Source organism: Protomyctophum bolini (assembly GCF_963924005.1).
Source record: "Protomyctophum bolini genome assembly, chromosome: 17".
Classification (NCBI taxonomy): Eukaryota; Metazoa; Chordata; class Actinopteri; order Myctophiformes; family Myctophidae; genus Protomyctophum; species Protomyctophum bolini.
In genome coordinates this window covers 23445302-23462714 of record NC_137878.1, presented here as the reverse complement: position 1 = coordinate 23462714, position 17413 = coordinate 23445302, and the positions used below count along the sequence as shown (strand labels likewise).

At 44.0% G+C, this 17413-nt stretch overlaps 2 protein-coding genes across 2 annotated transcripts in view; one reads left to right on the top strand and one right to left on the bottom strand.

Moving 5' to 3' along the window:
- Positions 1 to 2831, bottom strand: part of skic2 (SKI2 subunit of superkiller complex) — a 37918-nt gene extending 35087 nt beyond the window's left edge. The window contains exon 1 of the mRNA XM_080788068.1: positions 2812 to 2831. The gene's annotated coding sequence lies outside the window, so the exon portion shown is untranslated. The remainder of the gene's footprint in view (positions 1 to 2811) is intronic.
- LOC308332272 (growth factor receptor-bound protein 10-like) overlaps positions 1 to 17413 on the top strand; it is an 87823-nt gene that overhangs the window by 3246 nt on the left and 67164 nt on the right. The window lies entirely within an intron of this gene.

The window sequence follows — 17413 nt, the reverse complement described above, 5'->3', positions numbered from 1 at the left end:
TTTGGAGTTATGAGGTTTCCTCCCGACAGCAGAGATATGTTTCTTTAGGGGAGAGAGAAGTTGCACCACTCAGTTCACACGGGTGTGATTTTTGTATTGAGTTCGACCCGCAACATGCTGTCAGGCTGAGGCTGGCAATGCAGGGTATGCCCAGATCACCATGGCGGCGGCCCTGGCCCACGCAGTTGCCAAATTTGAGTGTGTGTGTGTGTGTGTGTGTGTGTGTGTGTGCGTGCGTGCGTGCGTGCGTGCGTGAATTACGTTGAATGCAAATCAATAGGATTATTCAGTACTAATCCAGATGCAGGCAAGGCTACCAGCTGAGCTGAGAAAGGGTTTTGCTTTGTTGCATGTGGCACACTAAACCTATAGTACATGAAATAATTCATGTAGTGTTGCCATTAGAGAGTACCGACCAAAGCCAGGCTTATATAACTAGCCATATAAGCCAAAATGGGCTCCAGCCTTACTGAAGCTGTCATTTGCTGAAGCAGTAAAACAATAGGAGTGAAGGGTGAGAGATAGCAGACCACACTCGCCTGCCGTGGTAATAACACTGTTGGTTGGCTATATTTAGGTCCTCGCTTCGCTGTGTGTGTGTGTGTGTGTGTGTGTGTGTGTGTGTGTGTGTGTGTGCGCGCGCATTTGTGTGCGTGTGTGAGTCATGTATACTGAATGTATGCTTGTGTGTGAATACACCACTAGGTCCTACAACAAGCTCAGATCCCTACAAAGCTGTGACAGCTTATAATTTACACACAGGAGTAGATAACAATGGCAATGCAATGACCCTGACATTTTAGTGTGCAATTGTGTTTGTGTCGCATCCCCTTTCTCTGCAGATATATTACACAAGTACAGTACAGAGATACAGTCACGATTAACGTTAAAGTTGACCTTTTTGCAAAAGGACATTCTGGCCTTTCCTTGCCTTTTGAGTCCAAAGCATGCCTCCCATTAAACAAGCTTCAGAGCTCAGCAGGGAGAAATGACTTCCTATAAAGACAGCTAAGGTCTAAGAAAATCACAAGGACCTTTCCCTGGACACATTTTACTAGGGTTTGAAGCCAGCTGATGCATTTATAGAAAGCACAAGACAAAACTCAATTCACTTGGTTTCTTGTAATTTTTTTCCTATACTGAAAAATCCTTGTGGGACTTGAGCTTTCAATGCATAACACTGAGCAGCTGGAAACCTAAGACGCAGCAAGATGGATCCCAACAGTTCTTACTCGTCGATGACAGATAGACGATATATGTGCAGTAACCCAGACCTCACCTCCGACTGCTCACCCTATGTCCTGATATAGGCCCAGTCCTTTCCCTCTGTCTCAGCACAGGATGTTTTCGCTCCCCTGATTGGGGTACGGCATTCATTGCCCTGTTTCTATTGGCTGGCAGCCAGCATTTTTAAGAAATCGCAGTTAGATAAGCCAATCAGAGGGGCCGTGACAACCCCCAGGACTATCAACACTGCTGTTTACCTAACCTTGTCCTCCACTGTTGCTCAATGTGTGTGTGTGTGTGTGTGTGTGTGTCTGTCTGTCTGTCTGCCTGCCTGCCTGCCTGCCTGCCTGCCTGCCTGCCTGCCTGCCTGCCTGCCTGCGTGCGTGCGTGTGTGTGTGTGTGTTTGCGTGTGAGCACGTGCCCTATACTGTATGTATGATGATGTGTCTGTGCAGTGTGGTATTTAGGCTGAGTGTACAATATGTACAGTAGGCCTGTAGCATTTCGTTGCTGTCGGGCAGAAACCTCGCATCTCCATATTTCATTTTTCCATATTTGAATTAATATGCTACTCGATCGTACAAGAGTGCCGATCTGCAAGCTCACTACGTGTCACATGATATCGCAACGCCTGAGCTTGTAGCCTACATTGTCTGTGGGTTTTGTACTGTATGTCTGCCGGCAGTAGTGTAAAGTACTGTAACTAAGTACGTTTAAGGTGAAATGAAAAGGCCAGCACTCATTATATGTCCTTTTCACATGATTTTATTGACCTCTGATGAGAGTGGACAACGTACGCGTTTCGACCTGCAGAGTGCTGTAGTGTCTGCTGCTACGGCAGTACTTTTTTACTAAGTACATTTACTCAAGTACTGTAGCCTACAATTAAGTACAATTTTGAGGTATTTACTTTACTTGATTATTGTCTCCACCAGGCCGGGGAGAGAGTATGTTTTGCTCTCCGTCTGTGTCTGTGTCAGTCCTTCTGTTACTAGCTAATCTCCGGCACCGTTAAGTACATTATTATTTTTAATCTGGGACTTCTACTTGTACTACATTGCAGTATTTATATGTTTACTTACTGTAAGTAAAACATTTGAGTAGGCCTACTTTTTCCACCACTGTCTGTCAGTTTTGTAAATATTGAACGATGGAAGAGATTGTGACTAAATAAAGTTCTATAGCCTATATTAGATCCTTTGTAACAAAGGTTCTGCATTATTTCCCCCTCAATCTCCCAAACTCTTTGCTCCGCCTCCTCCTCTTGTATCTGCACACTCTGGACAGCTGTGTCAGAATTTGGATGACTGCCATTTTCAGATATGATGCTCAGAGTTTAGGCATGGTCCTCTGGAAAAGTACAAACATGTGCACTGCACACAGACACGCACGCACGCGCACACACACGCACACAGCCACACACGCACATTTTGCAGCACGATGTAGGTGCACGCAAACACATGGCCTAGTACTGCACTCCCTCTTCTTGACCCCCCCCCCCCCCCAGGCCCTTACTGAAGCTTGTTCCTGTCATTCTCAGGAGAAAAAACAAGTTTTGACTTTAAAAAAGGGAACGTTCCGTACCTTGTCAGCGGGGTCTGGTGGTGGCGGTCGAATTATGTCCAGCAGGATTCAGGAACATGCACACTCGTTTGTTGCATGATTACATCACACACTCCACAGGTTAGCTTCTGTTTGAACTTTCTCTGTCGGGGTGAATGGAAATGCATGCTGTGATCAATCTGAAGCGCTATGTGGAGCGATTAAATTACCGTGGGTCACGTAATGAACACAGACAGTTTTTTGCACTGCATGTCCTTTGTACTATAACTCTAGCTTCACTGATGAATGGACTTTATGAGAGAGTAGCACCTGTGATGATGAATAATACTGTGTCAACCTATACTGGGTCAGGTTGTCGGCCGTTCCATTGAGACGTGCTAGGGTAGGGTCCACCATACCATAAGACCCTGTTCATTTAACCCTTTTCGAAAGGTCGAAACGTTAGTCGTTTGTATACTCAGCACCTAAATAAAAGGCTCTAAATGTCCGTGCTGCTCCAGTCTCTTCACCTTATGCCTATATCAAACTTGCTCTGTCAAGGACCCCCATAATGATTTGTATTTGGCCACGGAGCACGGATCGACCCCCATTTGAAAATGTTTTGAGCCAGGGGACCCCCAGGCAAAATCAACATTATTCAAACCTTTTCAAACAGCACAACAAAAAGAAAAATCAAAATTAATGTTAAGTGCAAGTGCGCACAAGGTGTCACTATTTTACGCACGGAAGCCCCCTTAATTTGCTACACTGCATGCTTAGAGAAGACAAAGTAGATTATACCCCCAAAATAAAAAAGAAACACTTTGCTCTACTGTGCTCCAACAAAGGTGGATGGCTGTCAGTCTCAAGTGTTTTTTTTCTATAGGCTCCTGCTGGGTTGATACCTTGGCGGTGGGGAGGGAATACGAGAATTAAGCTATAGGCACATATACAGCTCTGTGAATTTCCATTGGGAGTAAAGTAAGTAACCCTCACCACAATACAAACTTGTATGCTTTGCCCAAAAGGTAGATCGTGATCTACCAGTAGATCATAAAGCCTGTGCAGGTAGACCACATGACATGCCCCTAAAAATATATTATTGTAAAAAAAAAACATAAATAATCTGCCACTTGTGTTGTATTAAGGTGACGTGATTGACATAAAAAAGAGCCTGTTATACATGCAAGAAAACCCTGTATTTCCCATTCCAAGTGTGTTAGTGTAACGCCATCGCCACTATTCTAAAGCCCACTCAAGGACATTGTTTAACTATTTTCAGCAATTGGATAACATTTCTTTGGTGGGTAGATCAAGTCAAAAAAGTGTGGGCACCTCTGCTTTACTGTTATTCTTTCTGAAAAAATAAATAAAAATATATACAGAATAAAGGATAAAAAAAAGGAAAATCGTGAAACCGTGTACTTACACAAATAAGCATTCACTCACAAACACAGCTCATCAGTCACACTCCATATTGTACATTACACACACATGCACAACATTCACATGTAAACTCATGTAAACTGGGCAATACATCATCGTGAATAATATAGACCCAGGAAACTTGAGACCAGTTAAAGATGTTATCAACGTCCCTACAACTCAACCCAAGGTGATAAATGGCTCTGTGTGTGTGTGTGTGTGTGTGTGTGTGTGTGTGTGTGTGTGTGTGTGTGTGTGTGTGTGTGTGTGTGTGTGTGTGTGTGTGTGTGTGTGTGTGTGTGTGTGTGTGTGTGTGTGTGTGTGCGTGCGTGCGTGCGTGCGTGCGTGCGTGCGTGTGTGTAAAAGAGGAAGGGCAGTGAAGAGTGAGATTTTATATCTGAAAAGGCTTTTGGCTCATTGGCGATATGGTTGAACTTTGTACTGCAGGCCCCACAAATCACTCTCACTGTGAGCCTGGCATGCAGTCATATTTTAGAGGCAAAGTTCTTGGCTGATGCAAGTACTGTACGGTGCACTCCCTGGCCCTAAATGATTAACCACCTCATTAAAGTTCTGTTTTCTCTCTCTCGGTTATAATATTCTGGGCAACTGTTTAGTTTATGTCTCTTTTTCCCCCTCTCCTTCACTCTGCCAGACTTTTGAGTTTCTCTGTATTGTTTAATGGACACTGAGTTCTGCCTTGACCTAAACAAATGCGGTTTGGATTCTGTGAGTGTTGCTATTAATACCCAGTCAGTCTTTTGGCAAGAGATAGCTGATACTTAAAGAGAAAGAGAGACAGGAGATGGAATGGAACAGCCTGCCTGTGTGGAGAGATCTCAGGATAAACTGGAATATGAGTCACTAGTTTTATAATGTAGTCTTCTACCAAACCACAGGCCAATAGTTTGACAATAATAAAGCCTTATCTAGTTGTGATAGCAATCTTACATTCCCTGTCTAGGAATGTGTCCACTTTTACGGCTCTGAAAAGATAGTCTCTTGGGCTCATTTTATCACCTTATAAATCTCATTGTCACTCGTCACACACTGACACTGTTTGTTGTTGCATTTTTGATCATTGCTTATCAATCGAGCACATCAATCAAGATTCATCTGTACTGTTCATAATGAAAATCCAATTGCTGGGAGCATGCAGGTCTCTGAGGTACAACACAAACATTCCAAGTGATTTAGCCTCGGCAAAATTAAATACCTCAAATGATTATTGCACAAGTCTTTCTTTCTTTCTTTCTTTTTTCTTTTGGGTGGACTGCAGGTGCAGGAAAAACATTCCATTATCATGCTATTGCTATTGGAAAGGGAGTCGTGTTCCTTGCTTTCTCAGTATTCTATTCCTGTAGCCTTGCAGACTGCATGAGCCAGATGGAAGGGTGGCGTCTCACCATTCTGTGTTCCAACCCAAACAGCTGCCTGGCCGCGACCAGGGGCCTTCTCGCTAAGACAAAACACAGGCCTTGCTCTGTGCGATACAGTTACAAATGATTTCTCTATTTGATTGGAGTGTCATGTCCTCACACCGCCATATCTCTGTTTCCTGGGGGAGGGCGTCGGGAGTGAAGTGGGGTCTGGACAGTGACTTGAGCCAGCTGACAGTAATGACCCAACCCTCACCCCAAGTGGTCCCACCTCCTCGTGTCTCCTCCCTGTCTTCCTTGTGAGTGATTCATTCAAGAACAGTGCTAGAACAGTGGTTCGTGAGACAAGGTGTATAACCTCATTTCCTAATACAGAGGTAAATTCTATACCTATTTATTTATTTTAAGTTATTGACAAAAAAAAAAACTTTCAATGAGTCTAAAATGTGTAATATGGAGTTCCAAGTTTAATATAGGAAGGTGCATGGCGCGTGCCTGATCACATTAATATCAAATATCTAAATATTTAATCAAGCAACTTCAGAGTAGACATTAAAATGAACCCAGAATTGTTTTAAAGTGAATTACCCCCTTAACTTTATATTTATACATGCATCTTCAATATGTCAAATAAACCCTGATGCCGATTCCGAACACGTGGAGAATCTCCACTGGAGGTCCTGGATGCTGGTGGAGGTGCAAAGAAATGCATGGTGAAAGAGAGTAGACAGGTGGTTACACATGAGTTTGACAGATACAAATGACAGAAGTACATTCATTGGTCCATATACAGTATGAATGAATGATAGACGGAGTGGCCAGGGCCCAAGCGTTCAAAAAATCCCTATCCAAAAAGCACCCTTAAGATCACTTTAATAATATACAATCCTTGATCATACCAGTAAGACGCGCAAACGCGGGAAGCGAACGCAGCTCGTACATATTTGGGTTTTGGACGTATAGCTGCTTTGGGGACTCCTTATATGGTTATGGCTGAGTCATGGTGACGTAATCACTCAGCTCCATATATGGGCACAAAAGCGGGACAGGCAGACACACACAGACATGATCTGCTAGGTCTCATAGTAAGTGCTCACTGCGTTCGCAATCACTGCGTTCGCAACAATGAACTATGCATATATAACTAGTTTAATTAATCTGAAGCAGGTGCCAGTTTTACTCTGGAGGCCTGTAGTTGCTCTGACGTCAGGCAGATTGAAAAGGATATTCTGACATTTAGAACAAAAGCTGCTCTGCTCTGTGGATTAACTAACAACTAAAACTTTGATCGCCTGCCTGACTCTTTAAGGAGACTTTAAAGGGACGCAAGGGGCAAGGAACACTACACACCAATAGTCTGAGAATGTGTATGTATACACAAATACAAATGTATTATCGACATGAAAGTCCTGTGACCCAAATCTCTGTATCTATCCCAACATCATGTAAGCTAGTTGCTTACGTAATGCAAACAGGGTTTGTATGTGGACACCCCATTAGGCCTACAAATGGGGGGACAAAGGGGGCATGGTGGCACAGTCTGTAGTGCTGTCGCCTCACAGCTAGAAGGTCTTGGGTTCGATTCCCGCTGGGGACGCTGTGGGTGCTGGGGGCGTGCTCCCTCCTCCGTGTCATCAGTGCCCATACCCGAGGCGGGGTTGGCGAAAGGGCCCCTCTGTGTGGAGTTTGCAAAATCGTGGGATAAAAATGATAAAAAATAAAAAGGCTAGACAAAAACAAGATTAATGGATTGCTAAATTAAGTGCTGAGATTAAGAAATAGCTAAATGGTTTGATCACACTTCAACAGCAAAAACAATTGTCACGTGACTTTGAACCAATAGCAATCCTAGAAGTGCACAGTTTTTCATAGATAGTTTTGCATTTTTCTAAATGTTACCGCTTATGTTGTTGAGATTTGGGGTTAACTAAATCAGCACTAAACCTTTTGTTCTTTGTTGGTTTGAAAACAGTTATTGTTGGCAAGCGAAATAGTCTGAAATAGGCTTTAGGTTGAAGTGGACAGTGATATCATAATCTCATGATTCCAAACAATAACTACTATTGTGAGAGTTCAGTCAGTAGGCTAAAGTCTACACTTGCTTACAGTGTGGCCTGTCCATCAATGTTAACGATGATATTGCTACAATTTATGTGTTGGGTGATGGGGTGTATTTCGACCATGCATGGCCATGGCCACGTAAGCCAATGTGTGAGTCCTGCTCCTGAAGGTGAGTGATTCCAGTGGGGGAAAGTAACTACAAGTACAATTTTGAGGTATTTGTGCTTTACTTATGAGTATGTCACATTTTCAGTACTTTTACTTCTACTCCACTACATTTCAGAGGCAAATATTGTACTTTTACTCCAGTACATTTATTTGGCGGCTATTTTGAAAAGATTATTATACATTTGAAAACGGGACATTCTGCATAGTGAGTACTTTTTACTCTGGAGTCTGTACTTTTACTTGCTTAATGAAAAGACTCAGGGAAAGAATAAGGCACCATAAACAATTATGGGTGGCTGCAATCCCAACCTTTACTGTACAAATATTATTTATTTTGTTTTCTAACTATATGATGTTTCAGCATAGTACTGTACTGTATATTTGTATGTTATTAAATGTTCTGATGAATTGAAAATGGAGGACCTCAATGGAAAGCTTTAGTGCTTTATTGGGTTTCTAATCATCTTAGTGGACTTTGTATTCATTCAATCAATCAATCAACCAATCAATCAATCAGTCACAGTAGTTGTCAGGGGAAGCCTATACAAAGATAAGAAGGGAACAAGCTTGCTCGTGTCACAGGACCAAGTTGTACTCTAAACAATATATGCCAGGCCTATATGCCATGTCATCTTGAATATGATATTCAGATGATCAGAACATAAGGCAAAAGGTAAAACAAAATAATAACAAAATATGGTATAATTCTACCACAAGTTTGACTCAGAACCCATCTCAGGTGTTTTTGCGCAAGGAGCACTGCAATACTACTGCTGGTCCTAGACACACCGGCACTTATTTGAAGGTGGTGGTTGTTCTTTAATAAATATCATTCGGAGAAGTACATTAGACACACAGGTCATGGTAAAGTAGTTCTGCGTCATATACAGGGAACAATTAAACCATAGTCAAGATAAGAAAGAAGTTGCTTGTGTCCAAGGACCAAGTTGTACCCAAAACAATAGATACCAGGGCTGAGCCACGGCATTTTGACTCTTATAATATTCAGAATGTCACAACATACAGTACTGTATCTTAAGGCAAAGGCAAACAACAATATATGTAACTCTGCCTGCCACAATTCTTCATCAATGTCTAGTAACAACACTGATCATGTCTGCAGTGCTTCGATGCACTAAAGCCACACGTGATATGGGAAAAGATGTTATTTTACATGGGTTGTTATAGGCAAAGTACAGGAGCATCCATGATAGCACCTTCCCAGCATCTGATAGGAGATAGATACTGTGCCCCTGCTGTTGCCGCATGCAGTCTGCTGCTTTGTCACGTTTATACTTTCTGTATAACTTGAAATGATGTATCCTTCTAATCTTATGCAATGACTTCAGATGCATGACCAGATATTTTGCAGGTAAGGAGGACGTATCCCCCATGTTTTAGCATTTCAGGATTCTATCAAGGAATTTATTCACTGATTAATGATCATTGCGCCTGTCACAGACATGCCAAAAGCAAGTTCAGTCAGGAAACTGCAGTTTCTGCCGGCCGTTAATTCATTGGGCCGCGGCCTCAGCATAACATTCTCATTCACATGATTCACTTCATCCAATCAAACACTGATTCCATCTTCTTACCGGCTATAATTTAAACTGTATTGTTTGCACTGCTCGTCCTGCTTGATGCTGCACACTGATACTGCTGCACTGCTATCTGCTTAAAGTTTTGCTGCCACCCTCCTCCACGCCAGCTATCACCTGTCGTTTTGGATCTGCTGTTTAGGTACGGGGGATTCCGAGTCCCTATGGTTGGAGCTGATGGCGCTTGATCAGAGTACCTAAACATATCCAATTCATCACCAAACCATAATAAATATATTGCTCATTTTATATTCACTATTTCATCCATTCATGACTTGTCCTGTCCCATTTTAGCTTCTTTCTGTCACGGTGTGTCAGGTGAGGACCCAGAAGCAGAACCAAGCAGGCAAACTGATGCAGTCCAATATATTTATTAACATAAACTCACAGTAAAGTGTAGCAGGACAAACACAGTAACAATGAATTATAATCTGACAAGGGAACACTGAACACAGGGAGGTTTATAAGGACTAGACACAGGTGCGACAGAACAACAATCAACACTGGGATTGGCTGGGAGACTAACAGGACACAGGTGGAGAAAACTAGTAATCACAGGGAGGTGAGACAAGACAGGCAGAACAGTAACTAGGGAAAACAGGAAACACTAGGACAAGACTACATAATAAAAGTATACAACAGACTGATAACGTGACAGTACCTCCCCCCAAGGAATGGATCCCAGACATTCCAAAAAATAAATCCCAGAATACTGAGTAGGGTGGGTGGAGGGGAGTCGGACGGAGGGAAACAGGGGCACAAAACTAACAAAAGACTGGCAGGACTGAAACATCACAAAAGACCAGATCTACAAGTTTTACAAAACACTGTAGCCTACGGCTAAGGGCAGGGTAGAACAAAAAGTTACACAGAAAGGCAGGTGGGGAGACACGCAGACAAGCACACAGACAAACAGACAGGCACAAACTGAGACAAACCAAGAGACAAACAAATAAACTGACAAACGGACAGACAGGCAGACAAACATGCAGTCAGACACAACAGGTGGGTAAACAGATTAGGGGGACTAAAACACTGGGGAGCAGACAAACGCACAAGCATACTGGCAGACAGACACGCAGACATACAAACCGGGACACAGGTAGACAGAACGACAGGTAGAGTGGCCAAAGGACTATCCGGCGGACCAAAAGAACCACTCACAGGATTACATTGTTCAGAGCGGGGTCGAGGGGGCTGGGGACCCAAAGTTGCTGAAGCCCCTGGCAGAAAGTTAACGGGGGGCAGCGGCAGAGCCTCAGTGGAGGCGGGCTGCAGCGGCGGAGCCTCAGTGGAGGCGGGCTGCAGCGGCGGAGCCTCAGTGGAGGCGAGCTGCAGCGGCGGAGCCTCAGTGGAGGCGAGCTGCAGCGGCGGAGCCTCAGTGGAGGCGAACTGCAGCGGCGGAGCCTCAGTGGAGGCGATCTGCAGCGGCGGAACCTCAGACGAGGCGAGCTGCAGCGGCGGGGCCTCAGACGAGGCGAGCTGCAGCAGCGGGGTCTCAGTGGCGCTGAGCTCTGGCAGTGTGTCGCTGTGTGCCATGGATGGCCTCTGGGACGGCGGTGGCCACGACTCGGCGTTGCTGGGCGGCGGTGGCCGCGTCTCGGTGTCGCAGGGCGGCAGTGGCCGCGACTGGGCGTCGCTGGGCGGCGGTGGCCACGTCTCGGCGTCGCTGGGCGGCAGTGGCCGCGACTGGGCGTCGCTGGGCGGCGGTGGCCGCGTCTCGGCGTCGCTGGGCGGCGGTGGCCGCGTCTCGGCGACACTGGGCGGCGGTGGCCGCGTCTCGGCGACACTGGGCGGCGGTGGCCGCGTCTCGGCGACACTGGGCAGTGAGGAGTGTTGACGTCGTCGAGAGCCATGGCGACCACGCCCCCTCCCCCGGTTCCCCCTGAAGATGGCCAAGCGAGTCCCAATGAAAGGATCCAAAGCTGAAGCCGTCTCAGCATCGGCTGGCTCAGGGAACACAGAGTCAACAGGGGCAGGTTCAGGACAGACGGGCTGGAGGCCTACAGACCCCAGCCTGATTGACTGGATTGCAGGCTGGTGAGCAGGTAGGGAAGCAGACTGAGGAGCAGGTTGGGAAGCAGGCTGGTGAGCAGGTTTGGATGCAGGGCAAGCTGGAGTGACAGGCTTGTTGGATAGCAAAGATGCCAATAAAGTTCTTAATTGCCTGGCTGTTCCATCCACCAGATGAGCCAATTGTGGAAACCTTTTCATAAAACAAAAAGTCTCTTTCAAGGCCAACCTGAGAGCCATCCTTTGCTGCTGAACACAAGTCGTCTCTTTAACCGCATTGACATAGCTGTCGATAACTTGCAAGTCCTCATCGATCTGCTGAAGTTCTGCTGGGTCCATGTTGGTCAGATTATACTGTCACGGTGTGTCAGGTGAGGACCCAGAAGCAGAACCAAGCAGGCAAACTGATGCAGTCCAATATATTTATTAACATAAACTCACAGTAAAGTGTAGCAGGACAAACACAGTAACAATGAATTATAATCTGACAAGGGAACACTGAACACAGGGAGGTTTATAAGGACTAGACACAGGTGCGACAGAACAACAATCAACACTGGGATTGGCTGGGAGACTAACAGGACACAGGTGGAGAAAACTAGTAATCACAGGGAGGTGAGACAAGACCATAGAGTATTAAAAGGATAGAGACTAAACTAACGCGAAGCTCCGCCCCCTCTGCTATTCATGTCAGTGGAAGTTGCTCAGTGGCGTTTTGAAGCACCCGGAAGGCTGCCGGAAGTACCGTCTTTTCGCTGATTCAGCATTTCACCGAGGTGCACTCTGGGTGCACTTCCGCATTTGGACACCAAATTTTGGTGTCCAAATGCGGAAGTGCACCCAGAGTGCACCTCGGCCGTGAACGCCATGTGAACGCGCCTGAAGCCTGAATCCATTCATGAACGCGCTCCGTGTCGAGTACGAGCAAAGACAAAAAAGAAAAAACAATACATAGATTTTCGTCTGTTTACATAGCGCACAGGCGCTGAACCAGAAACTTGAGAATTCTGACATTATCTAGGGATTTATATCGAAATGTTAGTAAAGACTTAGCAACTAGGTGGTCTATTTTACCCCTAAAATGTATCAATATAATAAAAACAGTTCCATCTGGGCAATGTTTAATGTTACAGTGTACTGTACACATGACATGATGGGTGCATTTGGTTCCATTGTACACTGACTTGAATTAGATTAACACTAAAAGACATTTACTGTGTATGAATTAATAAATTACAGACTAAATTAAAACCACAATCTTTGAACATCTTCTGTTTTTTAAACTCAGTACCTCACCAGTTGTGTAAAGATGCAACACAATCAACAAACTCAATGTGGGAAAATTATAAAATGACGGTAGTTTAAAAAAAACACCATGTAGTGATCCCAGGAAAATATCGTTCCCATCAGAAAATAGGCTATACATTACTTTTCTTTAATTACCTACCCTACAGGAGTGGTTCTCAAACTTTTCAGCCCACCCACCACCAAACAGGGTAGTTTATTAGCCTAACCCCTTCCTATAGTGACAACATAAATGGATCTGTAAGAATTCTTATTCATTTAAAAGGATTGAACCCAAGAAAGGACTACCGGTATATATGGCTTATTTTTCCCAATAATAATAATAATAATAATAATAAAACGTTATTTGTATAGCACCTTTCATGACATGAAATGCAGCTCAAAGTGCTTTACAGAGCAATGGAGAAAAAAAGAAAAGAAAAGCAAGCCAAAGACATTAAAAAAACAACAAAAAATATCAATTAAAAGCAATGTTGTACAAGTGGGTCTTGAGCTGTGCTTTAAAAATGTCTACACAGGCTGCCTGTCGAAGGTACAGTGGGAGTTACATTGGGGTGTGATTATATAGAACCATATAAAATGGTTAAGTTTACTGTTGCTACTATTTAAAACGTCTCGCTTTGGTGACAGTAATTTGTAAGACGCACATATTACAGCAGTTACAATTAAGAACATAATATAAAAAGGAATGTAGGCCTATAGATTATAGAACTATAGCCTTAATTGCGTCATTATTCATGACAGTCAGAAAAACACGAGCTCCCACAACACAGCAACGTGTCAGTTTTAGTACTATTAGCTGGTAAACCAAACCAAACTCCGGTTTACGGTGGGCTTCTTATCTGTAATATAATAAATCAGTTATGTTTTGAGATGTGGTACATGATGCGAGCACTCGAGTCGTGGTTAACAAAAAGGCTGCTTTATCCTCCAGAAAACAGAATGTAAACACAAACTGCCCTGTTCGCGTCCACGAAGCAAACCAGCGGCGCGCTTTCTTGTGCTCGTGCATGAATTTCATCCGCCTGCAGTCCCAAACTTGGCCACAAGGGACCAGCGCTTCAACATTGGAGTGCATAGCTGGCCCCTTGGGACAAGACAGGCAGAACAGTAACTAGGGAAAACAGGAAACACTAGGACAAGACTACATAATAAAAGTATACAACAGACTGATAACGTGACACTTTCATTTGTAATCTTGGCATTGTTGAAAATTAGGGTATCTCTCAATGATCTCACTGAATCTTATGGGCAGTATCAGCAGTGGTTCTATTTTTTTCCGGATTTGTAGGGCTCTGATGGTCCGTCCGCCAGTCGGATCCATGCACAGCCCTGGTGATTCGCACCGAGTGCATGTGTTTGGTCCGACGTACTAACAGTCCGACAGGCATTAGTCCGACACCTACAGTACAGTATACCCAAAACCTAAACCCTAAACCTACTGTAATCTCACAGGAAGTCACAGGTTATAGTTTTAGTTTAGTTTTAACGTGCTACGCATGTCAGGAGCCACGTCACGGATGAGTTTCCTTTTAACCTGCCACAGGTTAGTTGTAACTGGCCACGCACGTCAGGAGCTAACTATGGACTAATGCCTGTCGGGCTGTTAGTATGTCTAACCATGTGTATCATAAATAATAGAGATGGCACTGTATTTCCCCTCCCATCCACTTGCATTGAGTTGCTCACCCAGCGCATACTCCCTTTTTACCCCTTCTGTGAAAAGGGAGTGGTGGGCTCTGTCCATTTGGTTCATGCTTTAGGCCCAGTGCCGCTCGCGCTGCAGTATAGCCTATACCTACGATCGGCCAGTATGTCCATTTGGCTTCAATGCTTCCTCTCAGTGTCTGGGGCTTGGTATGCACCCTAATCACAGACCTTCCATGTCAGTTTGACGAACAATGATGGACTCCAGGGATTACAGCCATTTTTAGAGCAGGTTTGCTGCCAGGAGGTCTTGAAATTGTTCTTTAGTTGGAACAAAGGTGTTTAGTGACAGTTTGGTGATTACAATTAGAGCAGAGAGTACGAGAGCAACACAATGACTATCCTCCATATAACATAACATGAACAGTAGACGTCCCAGAATGACATGGACATGCAGACAGATGCACGGACACACGCGCGCGCGCACACACACACACACACACACACACACACACACACACGCACACGCACACGCACACGCACACACACACGAAAAGTGAAAAGTCAGGGTGACCCACACTGCAATGTCAAGTGACTAGACACAGTTGTGTTTACTCAATAGAGCTGTGTGGGGTTTTGTAGGGTCACAATGTACTGGGTTTGAAGCCAAAGATTTGTGGGCATTTTAACCATCTTCAACATATCAAAACACACCCAAACACTTTGTGAAGGCCTATACTGCAGGCCTATACTGCAAAATATGTTTACGACTGACTGAGACGATTTACCCTGTGGTGACAGTGGTGGTGGTGGTGTCTTACATAGTATAATATATACTCTGTGTGTGTGTGTGTGTGTGTGTGTGTGTGTGTGTGTGTGTGTGTGTGTGTGTGTGTGTGTGAGAGAGAGATGGGTGTACAGCAAGATTTGTGAGCTGATGTTGTGACAGGAAAGGGACGACCAATGCTGTCAATCATCTGTGAATTCTGCACTGTGCTCATCTCAGTACATATATCCACATAACTTTAAATTGGAAAATAATGTTGCTATTTTTTAGGGCCGCTATCCCCTCCTATGTCCCGCTTTGTGTGCTTGTACCACGGAAATGATTTGATTGGCTGAGCACGGAATGTGATCTATGATGATGTATGATGATACATATGAGCGCCCCTCACTTTACACAAGTGTGATTTTTAAAGGTCTGGTGATGACATTATTTCTTTATTTGTATTTTTTTCTGACCTCAATTGCACCCAAAAAACATTTAGGCCTATATACTGTATTGTACCTGTGTTATTTTTAAATTACAATGTTACACAGATGTTCATACATTTCTTTATATCTTGCTTGCTTTGATAATTTTATTCCATTGCCAACAAAGCCCTTCTGAATTGAATGAGAGAGAGAGAGAGAGAGAGAGAGAGAGAGAGAGAGAGAGAGAGAGAGTCATGTTCCACAACATCTGGGATGCTTAACTATTTCCCAACTATAGGGTCAGTCGAATTTTTATGTAACAGCCATGCTTCTCCAGTGTTTTGAAAACACTGTGTGTGTGTGTGTGTGTGTGTGTGTGTGTGTGTGTGTGTGTGTGTGTGTGTGTGTGTGTGTGTGTGTGTGTGTGTGTGTGTGTGTGTGTGTGTGTGTGTGTGTGTAGCCTGCTGCATGTGTTTGTATGGATAACCCATTTCAGTGGGGGTGCATCAATCTGTCTGCATTGTGGATTGCATAACTCTGATACTATAACCTATGAAAACAAACAAATGGGTCTGTGGAACCGGAGTTCTGGAGCTCATGGTGCAAGAGAGCCTTCTTCTTTGACGTCTCCTGACCTGAAAAGATCTTACATTCCCAATAGCAGCAGGGACGTGCACACATAGACATCAAAGGGGGCTTGAGCCCCTGCCCTTTTACCCATCTGTAAAACAACTGCCCTCTCCATACCACAAATGCAGCATTTACTATGGTGAAATAAATGCTGCCTTCCTCCCCTTTCCATGTCATACCGGAAGGCAGCATTCAGGAGAATTGCTTCCCCCCCCCCCCCCCCCCCCAAAGTCTCCTGAACTTGAACACAATCACGTCCCTGAATAGCAGTTCCACCCATAATTCAGTAGCCTAGAAAGATATGAGGAGGACGGAGCTAGTGTTCTCAGTCCACAGAGAGGACTGTGAACTCATGTGAACTTTTATCAGATATAGGTCTGGCATAATTTACTTGGCTGTGTGTGTGTGTGTGTGTGTGTGTGTGTGCGCGCGCGCGCGTGTGTGTGTGTGTGTGTGTGTGTGTGTGTGTGTGTGTGTGTGTGTGTGTGTGTGTGTGTGTGTGTGTGTGTGTGTGTGTGTGTGTGTGTGTGTGTGTGTGTGTGTGTGTGCAGCTTACTGGTGTGATCATTTTCTCCTCCATACCTCAATTGCATTGCCCATATACCCTCAAATTATAGCCTAACTTCAAGAAATGTAAAGGAGAAATAAACATATTTTCATGCCACACTGCGCACTCAATTGCACCAAATGTAAAAACTGCTACAAATGATTATTACATTATTTTGGTTATGTAATAATATTCATGATTCTTTTATTTATTTATATTTTTAGCGTTCATTTTCATAAAACTGTTGCCTATATACTAAAAGATAGCTTCAGCACCTGATAATGGATTATATTTTGCAAATGACATCAGCTGGTTTTCTGGTTCCACTGAAATATCGGCCATTAATTTTTCCTACACATAGAGACTTACAATTATTTTAAGCCTATCAAGTCATCCAGGTTCTGGCTTAAATAATTGATATAAATATTTTGGTAAATCTCTATGGGAGAAATGAATGTTTTAGTCACTAAAACATTCATTTCTCCCATAGAGATTTACCAAAATTTTCTGGTTCCACTAAAATTTAGTGGAACCAGAAAACCACGCCCACTGCTATGGCCGTAGGACAACAACAAACATGGTTGTAACCCATGTTTTTTTTTATTCGTCTAGTTACCGGTATGTTAAAATTGATGAATGTACTTATTACAGATTATAGTTTTCTGTACTGCCTCTCT